The sequence below is a fragment of the Rhipicephalus microplus genome, chromosome 3 (assembly GCF_043290135.1).
Source record: "Rhipicephalus microplus isolate Deutch F79 chromosome 3, USDA_Rmic, whole genome shotgun sequence".
Lineage (NCBI taxonomy): Eukaryota > Metazoa > Arthropoda > Arachnida > Ixodida > Ixodidae > Rhipicephalus > Rhipicephalus microplus.
In genome coordinates, this window is record NC_134702.1 from 256,842,605 (window position 1) to 256,851,707 (window position 9,103).

Here is a 9,103-nt window from a genome sequence, read left to right on the forward strand (position 1 = left end):
TTCAAAATTCGAAGGGTAGACATGTTTCGTGGTCGCATTTCGGGCCAGCTTCACAGTATTGTGTTCTTGATGATCGTATAATTTCTGCACAAACGCACCACTAATCACTCCTGCGCCACGTGCTCACGTTCGGGGAACTGGTTTCTAACGTTTTTGAGCACTTGGCACGGGTCAAAACTCAAAGAGATAACGCAGTTGGCGTCTTCTGGATTACATACGACCGTGATGAGGTTCCCATTACCCATGTGCCTAAACATCGTCACGCTTGCTGAATAATTGTCCGTGAGAATGCGAATGGTGATAAAGCCACATGATTCCACAGCAGCAATGACCTCTTTCGTCCATGCAAAGAGGTCTCTACCACTAAGTTGCTTCATGAAATAGTATGAGCATGGAATCTTGTACCGACTAGTGGTACCATGTAACACAAAGCAGAGGACGCTGTTCGCAAGTGCTTCTTTCTCTGTATTTGCCATGCCACCCTCTGGTTTGTACTTGAGGCCAAAGACTGCATCAGCCTTTCTATCATTGATGCACTATTGTTTTATGCTAGCTTCATCTTTTATTAATGAGGCCATATATTATTTGCTGCTGAGCAGCGAGGCCTCGTGAACCAGATGGTCTTTCATAGCATTTCTCATACCTGATGATCTAGGGCTTGAACCTATATACCTCTGAAGAGTGCACTTTGCCGGTAGTGTCAGAATCCCCGAAATGCGAGCGTGATCGTAGCATTTCGGGGACAGAAAGCGCCATATCACACATTCCCTAACAGCTTCTTCTGGGTACGCTTAATGCTTATCTCCGTAACATTCTATTTGATGAAAAAGAAACACGGTCTTTTTCTCTCGCTCTGTGCATCTGTTCCAATTTTCTTAACACACGCGTGGTGCTTGCTTTCGCGTTAATATCCAAATAATTTTTCCTCTTCATTCAACAACTGCTGCACCTCCTCACATTTCGAACGATGATATGACGCTTGGGAGCATAATTTTTCTATCATAGTCAGGTATCCACCCACGCATTGAGCATTCGTGTTCATTGTTTGCATACAAACACTCACTGCTTGTTCTTCAGCGAAAGCATCTTGTGAAGTCACAACATCCAGGCCTGGTTCGTTGGTCTCCGCTTTTCGCTTCCTTGATAATTGGCGTAGGGGCGAATCTCGTGAAGCAGGATCTTTGTGGGACTTCTTTGCACTTGGTCTGATGTAGGAAGGATAGTTATCGAAGAGAGTGGGCATGGAGTAGAGAAGAAGTTTGCTGATGCGGCACGCAGGCACATAGTCTTCATCGCGGATGTGCCTGCTGTATATGACAGTCGATGCAGACTTGTCGTTGATGATTAGGTTCTTTCTCGCAATATTCTCGCAATTTAGCGCACAGTTCAGCATTGCTTGGGAATTGGTGAAAAGAAACACCGGGCGGTTTTCCCGAACAGGACTTTCAATACAGAACACAACAATACACCATCGTACATCTAATATACATTCATACGTACTGTTCGTAGTGAAGGTTGTACGACCATCTTCCCGACTCCAATAATCACTGCAGATTAAACACATAGAAAGCTCTGAACCAAATGCAGCCGTGGTGGGCAAAAATCAAAATAAAGCAAGTCTCACTGGAGGGAAAGAGAAATCGCCAACAACCTGTTTGTAGAGCTTCAAGAGAATTGAAAAAAAAATAAGGCTGCTTACTTGCAGAAACGTCGGGATGTCAGTTTTTCTTTCTTAACGTGCTCTTCCATGAACTCGAGGTATAGCACAAAAATGATTTGCACTAGGGATTTTAGTTCGAAAGCAAGCGGCTTGCGAGCGTAAGCAGCTGCATTCTTCGCTATATGAATGAATGGGACACAAAGTATGAAAGAACGCAAAAGAGCTCGGGGTCTCCGGAATTACCGTTTTCTGGTGCTGTTAACGCCTTGACAATGCACGCCACTGCTCCAGGGCATGCCGTCTGCTGCAGTCTTTTAGCCCTGAAAACCACTACAGATGTATTTGTATGAAAACCACTACTGATGTATTTGTAAAAATAAAGAAATAGAATTTAGCTAGCAAACGAAAGGTGTGTTCGTCATTTCCTTAAGCGACCTTTAATTGCGGCCTCGAGTTCTAACGAGAGCAAGTGTCAAAGGTGTTTGGTGCTCGCCGCTTGCAGAACAGATGCAGTGTTGCTTATCTCTATATCTCTATCTGATCGTTGCTAATGCTTTACGCTTTAGCCCCGCCGCGGTGGTCTAGTGGCTAAGGTACTCGGCTGCTGACCCGCAGGTCGCGGGTTCGATTCCCGCCTGCGGCGGCTGCATTTCCGATGGAGGCGGAAATGTTGTAGGCCCGTGTGCTCAGATTTGGGCGCACGTTAAAGAACCCCAGGTGGTCGAAATTTCCGGAGCACTCCACTACGGCGTCTCTCATAATCATATGGTGGTTTTGGGACGTTAAACCCCACAAATCAATCAATGCTTTATGCATTATGCCTCGTTAGCCGATTTTTTGCATTTGCACTGAGCTTCGGCTTGTATTATCGAGGAGTACATGGACACCTCAATTATGCGTGAAGCTGTCTGATAACATTATTTTTTTTAAAGAATAGTTCATCCCTATACCCCCCCCCCCCCTTCTTAAGTAATCCCCCTCCCCCTCATCGTTGAGAAGCCTTATTCCAATGTTTCACATCGACAATATCCCTTGTGCCGTGTGCGTGGCACAGAAAATGAAATGACAACGTCACTGCGCCCCTACCGCTTGCGGGTGGCGAAGCATACTCAGAAACTTTCCCATTGTATTTGTGACGGTTGAGAAGGCCGTAAGGAAACAAGCGTGCCCCGCCGCAGTGGTCTTGTGGCTAAGGTACTTAGCTGCTGACCCGCAGGTCGTGGGATCGAATCCCAGCTGCGGCGGCTGCATTTCCGATGGAGGCGGAAATGTTGTAGGCCCGAGTGCTCAGATTTGGGTGCACGTTAAAGAACCCCAGGTGGTCAAAATTTCCAGAGGCCTCCACTACGGTGTCTCTCACAATCATATGGTGGTTTTGGGACATTAAACCCCTCATATCAATCAATCAATCAATCAATCAATCAAGGAAACAAGCGCACGCAGGTGTAGTCTATCCCAGCCGTGACAGTGCACGAACCCCGAGATGGCGGGCGCTCGGCAGGTTTCTCTCTACCAAGAAGGTTATAAAAATTTTAGTATAACCTCCTTGGTCTCTCTGGCCGTCCCAATCGCACGGAGAGAGCGTGCTTCCAGAGGTGGGCGCGGCCCACTTTTTCCTCCACACCGCAGCTCTCCTTCGTATGGTCGAAAAGGCTGCCGCGCTGTTAGCAAAGCTGGCATGTCGCACGAGGAAAAAAAATTGTTTTGCGTTTTAAAATAGCTTGGATCTCACTTGGCCGTGTCAGGCCAAGGTGCACAAGAGGTAATGTTAATGCTTGGGCGTATATATTTGAAAATATGCTTTTTTTGCTGTAGATTTGCGTAGCAGAAGCTGTATAGTATAGGGGACACTCAGCAAAGAATAAAAAAATGACAGCCCGATATGCAAGCGAAGTCGGAAGACTGCCGCGTTCTACGCTCGCGGGTCACACTCGATCTATTAAATGGTTTGCTTTTTTCTCCTTTTAATTGTATTACCGCTGATTTTCATTGTAACACCATATCTAGAATTATTTCACACATACCATTGCAATTATAGCGGTGCAGTGGTCACAGTGCGCATGGTCGCCCATACGCGCTGTGAGTTGTACAGTGTTCAGTGCTGGACAATGTAAAAACGAATATCGAGATTTTTTGCTTTTTCAAGAATAATGCAACATGCGTTCAGAGTTTGGTGTACCTGGAATGAAACACTGCGTGTTACATTGCAGTGACGAGTTACACTTTCTTCACTAGTTTACCTTGACGAATACTTAGGTTCGGAAAGACGCCGTTCTGCCGCATGTGCGATCCTTTTATTTGTATTCAGACGAGAGTACTTTAAAAATGAATTCAATATTGTTATTGTCATTGTGCTACTAAAACATATTAAAGTACAGGTGAAGAAAAAGGAGACGATGAGAACTGAAACACTTTCTCTGCGAAATAGTATATGTAGCACCATAAATCAGTACCTGCCAGAATATTTCTTGAAATTTACTTATAACCTTATTTCAGTGATGTGACAGGGCACTCAGATATTTAGAGCGTAACTGTACTTCGGTTGACAACTTCATATATATCCGTGCGCGGTAAATTACTAAAATTATGAGTCACGGTAGAAGGACAATATGATTCATCGACGATAATTAGCCTAGTTTTCTCCAATGCACGTCTCCAGAGTGGAGAAATGCTAGAATACCTCTATATTTCTTGAAATTAGGTGTTGAGCACCGAGACAAAACGAACCGTAACGGAGAAAAAAAACCCAGCTTTGACGAAAAGGCGAAGCAATGAACGTGATAGCAATAAATTGTAAGGACACGCAGAATGCCAAGCAGATCGAAACGTGCCTCGCGTTTCTCACTCACAAAAGACGCACGGAACGTTCTCACAGCTACAAATTAACTCAAACAAGCGTCTCAATTGTTACTTCGCTGTGTCTGAAACGTGCGCCTTTTTTGCCAACGGAGGCTGTGCAACGATTTCAGTTACCTTTATGTGCCCGGTAACTACAAAAGAATTGTTCCAACAAAACTCAAAGGCTAGCCAGGACGTACGATTCTCCCCGCGCCAAGATAAGGGCGCGCGATCTAGCGTACACCCCGTTATTCTCTGCGTAGGCGAAAGTGCGCGTGAGAGATGTGAGCGACCGCGCGCTCACAGCGCCATCATGCTGATAATGCAGAAGACACGACAGTCCCCCCATTCCGAGATGCCCGCCAACAGCGGTAAATGGTAGATATAAATAGCTTGCCGTTTGAGCGTTGCTAGAGGTACCCTTCGGTGGAGCAGTGGTTAGCAACTCGCATTCACGACGCGGAGGTTGAACGTTCAATTCAGCACGCTGGTGTCTTTTTTCTGTGATTGGTTTGTTTCTCGATTTTTCATATATATAGATACGTATACATATACGGAGCATGACACCGACGTCGATGCCCACATCGATGCTGGCGGCGCAATTCAGCCGAGAGTGTCCATATAATTGCTGTCGCAATAAAAGATAATACTGCCACGAACGAATTCATAACTCCTTACAATAACATATATCAGAAATATTGAGCGGTTGCCACCCTTTTCTTCGTAAATTGGACCAAAATAGACGGAGTAACAGAAAGAAATGCTTGCCTTCAGTGGATCTAGAAGATCCTGACGGCAATTCTTGTTCGTACACGAAAAAACAAATAGACTGCAATTTGTAATCCCGTGTGCTCTGATCGCTGCCGTGTTCTCCGTGACCGCCAGAATCCAAGCCCTCTCACGAAAACTGGGCGCGCGAAGCGACACCCATTCATTAGAAGTGTGGCAGCTTGGGCTAGTTGGTATGGCATGACGATAGTTATAGCGCGAGAACACAATGGCGACACAGAGGCAAGAAGGACACGAGCGCTCGTGTCCTTCGTGTTCTTCTTGTCTCTCTGTCGTCGTTTTGTTCTCGCACTATAACTATCAGCAATACTCGTTCGTTTGCTGTAGCATGCCTCGATGAGTGCGCGAGAAGCGGGCCTCGAGGTACTAGCTTGCTGGGGAGCGCAGTGATCGGGACGGCCGGAGCGAAGCAGGCCGCATGCTCGCTATCTCGGAGGCCATGAGCAGTGTGAACCTTGAAAGCGATATGTTGCCTCGTTGCGCGCTTTGAGAAGCAGCCGCAAAGTTCCTGTATTTTGGCCACGCGATATGCGCGCGCCTGAAAAAGAAGGCGATGTCCAAGGACCATTGCAGTGTGCCGCAATGCGTGGAATCGGGGTTGAAAGATAGCAACGTATCGCTCTATCATTTCTCGAAAGATTCAAACGACGCACGACGATAAGCGGCGCAAGTCAGAAACTGACACCATGACCTCCGAGATTAGATGGCGGCGCGCGTAGCTACGAACGTCCCATTCGGCGCGTCGCACAGCGGAGAAGTGAAAGTTTGTGGACTCCTGAAGGGGCCGTGAGGCGAGAATTTTCCGCATGAGTTTGTGTTGGAATGAGCCTACATGAGGCCTTGGATTTTATGGGCAACTATGGAAAGCTCAACACGTCTTCGATAGAAGCAAGTAATATAACTTTGGAGTATTGGTGGCAGCAAAGTAGATATAAAGGACAGAAATAGCGGGGAAAATGAGGTCATTTTGCCTGAATAGGCTGAGAGATAAACCATGAGTTTGTATTTTTATTTGTTATAATAAGATCTAATTAATCGAGGTAGATAAGGCATTAAACCGACATAACAAGAAAGTGCTCTTTTTTGTTTTTTTTTCTTTTTGGCCTGATGGCACACATGTCACCACCCCGTCAAAAAAGGGACCATCATCCATCCATCAATGAAGCGGTGGTCGTTTGCCTGCCACAGCGTGCGATTTCAAAGTTTCAGTCAAAACATTGACCGTCTTAGCCTGTTGTTACCCATTAAAGACACGTTATAAGCACGCAGTCAACGTGCATCTACGCCTTTTTGCAGATACAAAAAAGTTGAGGTACGTCATATAAAGTTGCGCCTTGCTTTTGGATGTAACTTTATAGTGGTCGTTCACGAACTGGAATGTAACTTTATAGTGGTCGTTCAAGAACTGATTTGGGCCACACAGGCTGCTAGCGCAGAGTGTTTCCTCAAGGTGGCATGCAAGCTTGCCGAACTGCATTTCCCAAGTCTTCGCAAAATGTGACAGCGCGTAGGTATACTTTAATAATTAATTCCAACGTAACTGCAAAAGTATAGCGGCAGCAACATAACAGCACAGCTATTTTACCAACACCATACGAGAGAATAAAATGAAGAAAAGGCAGGGAGATTAACCAAAAATTTGTGCATCCGGTTGGCTACTTCGCACTAAGAGAAAGGGGAATGGTGAAAAAAGATGAGAAGAAAAGCGAAGAGCAAAAGAGCCGTGCGAAAAAGAAAAAAAGAGAGAGCGGGGTTGCTATAGCCTACTCAATAGGCCACTACAATGCGAAAACTTCATACGGCCTTGTTGCGGACCGGGGTCTACCCGACGCGTCTGCGCTGATGTAGGTTCCCGAGACGTCAGATTTACGTAGGACCCGGACCCCTGTGGTAGCGTGGCGCAACTTTGGGTGGAGGAAACGCTGCTGACAACTTGGGGATACGAAAAACCAACAAGTTTACTGACACTATTTACAACTATTTACAGCATGAGAGGTTAGGAGTTTCACAAACACGAGCCTGTTGGATGACCCATTAAACCATGGTTCAGAGCAACGTCCAGCACTTTTCAGCGTCGTTTTAAGCTCTGTCGGGCTCCTCCTCCTTGATTGAAACATCAATCACACAAGACACCACCCAATTTGGCAGCAGCCAATACCACACGACCGCCGAATATTGACCGCATTTTCTGACGCAATGCTTCTCCGGTTAGTTTCCCTGAAGAGAGGGGAAGAGGGGTGCTTCACGGAACAAGGTGGCGGTTGGGTTGTTGCTGCTTTTTTTTCCCGGAAGGGAAGCAGAGGAGTAGAGACTGATCGCTTAGACATGACCTGCGCGGTCGGTATTCTTCGCGGTCTCACTAAACAAGCCATCAGAAGAAATTTCCCGTAGGGGTATTGACTCACGAACAACCAAAGCCCCACATTCTAAGCATTTTGGTGCTTCCCACCGATTGACGCTCATTCCAAAAGAAGGGCAGGGTTTCCAGAACATGGGAACGCCGCCCGGTTATGCTTCTCATGGCGAGCACGGTGCTTACAGACGAGAGCCACCACAGCCTTCCCTAATTTTCTGTGCGACGACAAATCATGTCGGCTTTCGAGCGCTCACTGTTCTGACATGGGACTGTCGTCAAGGTGGGCTAACGCAGCAGCTAGTGGCTCTGTTAATTTCCTTGCTCCTCGACTAGCTCAAACACTAGCTAAGGAGAGTGCTTGACGATCACTCGAGTGCTTGACGCCGCGAAGGAAGAGCCGTAGTCCGGTGAAGGGACGGTTTTTTGCAGCATTCAAACGTCTGCTCAGGTCCACGCCCAAACCTCCGTTCTCTCATTCATATCCAAACCCCCTCTTTTAAACCCTCGGTCAAACAAGGGGTCTGTTCACAAGCCGATCCCATGCGGGCCTCACAACCACCAATCGCATGAACACTGTTATGATAGATACGGCATTGGAAACTAGCACGTCACCATATACAACACGTGAGGGGATAGGTTCTGTGCGCAACGCGTGTCGTCACACTCTCTCCCATCTCAGCTCCTGTATAGTCTGACGTCCTTCAGTTGCCGTTCTCAGGCTCGAGCTCCGTCAGGTCTCTCACTAAACGCCGTTTCGTAGAAGCCGCCCTAAGCGCGATGAGCACATCATCAGGCCCTGCGAAAGCGAGGCGCCCCACAATCCCGAGAATACTCGGTAATGACGTATAGGTGGCGGAGGAGATGAGTTCACCCGCACGCTCGAAAAGCCGTATTGTAACCGAATGGTACATGCATACGTCTCGCTCTCTGGATTCCGTGCCAACCGGTTGTGTCCTCTCGATCTCCAACGACAGTGCAGCCCTTGCCGACTGGGTTGGTCCTACGCCACCTCCTGACGCCGGTCCCCGACGATGACGACAGCGTAGTTCTGGCCGACTGGATTAGCACTATGCCATCTCCTGTTGCCAACAAGAGCTCTCGCCAGTGGTGCCCCGTCCTCGGACTCTTGCGACTTTGTTCATCTTTCCGGTCTTCTCTTTACTTCCGTCGCTCCCTGTCCCTGCGCCTCGCTCCCTGTATATATATACACCTTTTAATTTTAACCCTATCCTTTCAATCACTCCTTACCCCCATCCCTTGTGAGCTACTGTTGAGGTGTCGCACCAGATACAGACAGTTACGGGGCTCACTTTCCTCTTCTTTTCCCTTTTATAACCACATAAGTAAAAAAACGCATACGCCTACGTCGGCCGAGCGGTCGCGCCCATGCGGAATTCTGAAGCGGCACACGTATATGCCAAACAGTGAACTTAACATCATACGACCGCGCTTGGCCCGGT

General features: G+C 47.3%; 1 non-coding gene across 1 annotated transcript; it reads left to right on the plus strand.

Moving 5' to 3' along the window:
* Nucleotides 1–2,230: 2,230 nt before the first annotated feature.
* On the plus strand, nt 2,231–2,303 carry TRNAS-GCU (transfer RNA serine (anticodon GCU)). The gene has a single exon. It is a non-coding gene; the product is annotated as a tRNA-Ser (tRNA).
* Nucleotides 2,304–9,103: the final 6,800 nt, after the last annotated feature.